A 2,915-nucleotide genomic window follows, 5' to 3' on the forward strand; every position below is an offset into this window, starting at 1 on the left:
AAAGAAGTATATGATGTTCATAGATAAGAATACTCAATATTAAAATGTTAGTTTTTTACCAATTAATTTTTGGTTCATGGCTGTCTCAATCAAAATGCTAGCAGGGTTTTTTTTGACGAATTGACAAGGTTATTCCAATGCTTATATAGAAACGTAAGGAACCTGGAATAGCCAAAAACATTTTGGTAGAAAATATTGTCAAACTGTAAATCTGATAAAGGGCTAATATCCAGAATCTACAAAAACCTCAAACAAATTATCAAGAAAAAAATAAACATCCCCATTAAAAAGTGGGCAAAATACATGAAGAAAAGCTTTTCAAAAGAAGATAGGCAAATGACCAATAAACATATGAAACAATGCTCGACATCACTAATCTTCAGGCAAATGCAATTAAAGCCACAATGAAATATCGCCTTACTCCTGTCAGAATGGCTATTACTAAAAAGTCCAAAAATAATAGATGCTGGCATGGATGCAGAGAGGAGCACTTATATGTTGTTGGCAGGCTGCAAATTACTACAGCCTCTATGGAAAAATGGAAAACAGTGTGGAGATTCCTCAAAGAACTAAAAGTAGACCTACCATTTGATCCAGCAATCCCACTATTGGGTATCTACCCAAGGAAAAGAAGTCATTTTATCAAAAAGACACATGCACTTGAATGTTTATTGTAGCACAATTCATAATCCCAAAGATGTGGAATCAACTCAAGTGACCATCAATTCATGTGTGGATTAACAAAATGTGGTGTGTGTGAGTGTGTGTGCGTATAACTTTGTACTACTCAGTCATAAAAATAAATAAATTAATATTCTTTGCAGTAATTTGGATGGAACTGGAGACCCTTGTTCTAAGTGAAGTATCTCAAGAATGGATAAAAGAACATCACGTGTACTCTCTAATAATTTGGAACTAACAGATAGGCACATATGGGCACAGAGAGAAGTAAAAGTCATTGGAAATAAAGAACGGGGGAGCAAGGGAGGAGAGGATGGGTAAAAACCTATCTAACAAGCACAACAAACACTACTCAGGTGATGGGCGCACTAATAGTCCTGACTTAAGCATTATAAAAGCTATCCATGTTACAAAAACATTTGTACCCCCTTAATATTTTGCAGTAAAAAATAACCTAAGATGTGATTCAATTTGAATGAAACTCTAGGAAAGGTAAATGTAGTCTGTAATGACAGAAAGATCATTGTTTTCTTGGGATCAGGTATTTGGTGATTGACTTTGGAAGAGCAGATGGTTATCTTCAGAGTAACAGAAATGTGATTTATCTTGTTGTGGGTGGTTACATCAGTCTATATTTGTAAAAATTCATCAAATTGCATACCAATAATGGGTGAATTTTATTTTACACAAAATATATCTCTGTAAGGTCAGTAAAAAAAGAAAACACTTTGTAAAGTGTCCACTGGAATGTGACAATGGGATTAAAAAAAGTAGGTCATATACATTGATTATGGTCAATATTGTTTCTACATGTAGCATACTGAGGCTTGGTAAGAGGAAGTGACAAATTAGAGGGAAATATTGATACAAGTGATGTTTTGATTCTTTTTATTTGGAAACTTATAAGAAGGGGAGGTTTTTTGGTTAATATTACATAATAGAAAAAATTCAAGGGACAAAGAAATGATAAAATAAGTGCAGATACAAAAATATTTTACCAATGTGGTTCTTTTATGGGGAGTTCAAATTACTAAACAGTATAATGAAAATGCAGAGAAGTATTTATAGGAATGTATATAAAATGGAAACACAGAAATGAAATCTGTAATACAGAAGGAAGAAAATGCTTTAATTTTAGCCACAGAAATACAAGAATTTTGCATATTTAGGAGATAATTTTTTAGGCCCACTAGTCCTTTCCTAGAGAAAGAGACTAAACAAAATTAGAAAGCAAGATAAAGTTGAGAAATTTTACACAAGTGTATAATAGTCCAAAATCAAACTGGAAACACAATGAAGGATAAGTAAAGAGCTGCTGCTTCAAATGAAATCTGTAAGTCAAGACAATACTACAGAAATGTGAACACAAATTGTTTTTCTGCCACGTTTAAGGGTTCAGATGAATGGATTAATGTCGATGGGTTGTTATTACTGTATAATTAGAGAAATTGAATTCACGCCAGATAGTTACCCAGTGGAATTGCAATGCAGGCTTTGAAAGAACAGATAGGCCAACAGAAGACATTATGTTCCTGGTTGAAGAAGAGTCAACAGAGGGGAGGGTTATCTTGGAACCACAGAGGAGGCTCAACCTCTGTTAGAAATGTTGCCAAAAGCAAGGTGACAAAAGATGGCATTCACTTAATGCTATAAAGTGATGAAGGCCATGTCTGAGCTCAGCTGCACGAACTTCACCTCAGCAAGACTGACCTGACTGCCACTATTGCTGAGTGCCCAGCCTGTCAACAGCACAGATCAATGTTTACTCAAAACACGAATTTATTTTCTGGGAGGATCAGACGTACACTTGATGGCAAGTTGATTAGAAGAGACCCATTCCATCAAAAAGACGTCCATGATTTGTGATTAAAATAGCCACATTTTATCTGAATATGGATTTGCTCTCCCTACACCATCATCTGTAGATACCAGCCTGATGTCCTAAAATATATTGCATTTGATGAGACACTCAAATCATGGAAAAGTAAATGCAGCTTACTGTTGACTTTCATGGGAATCATTGGTTTGTCACATACTTTTATCATAACTATGTAGCTAGCCTCTGTGGTGGGTTGGTGGGGTGGCTTTGAAGACTCATTTACATTACTAACTGGAAATTAATGTCTGTGATTTGGAGTTGTTCTCACATTTCTTGAACCAGAGTTATATAGGTGTTTTTTCTTCCACAGTCACAGGACACCTTAAACAAACTCCTCTATACTGCCACACCCAAC

Source organism: Propithecus coquereli, unplaced genomic scaffold (assembly GCF_000956105.1).
Source record: "Propithecus coquereli isolate 6110/MARCELLA unplaced genomic scaffold, Pcoq_1.0 Scaffold17, whole genome shotgun sequence".
NCBI lineage: Eukaryota > Metazoa > Chordata > Mammalia > Primates > Indriidae > Propithecus > Propithecus coquereli.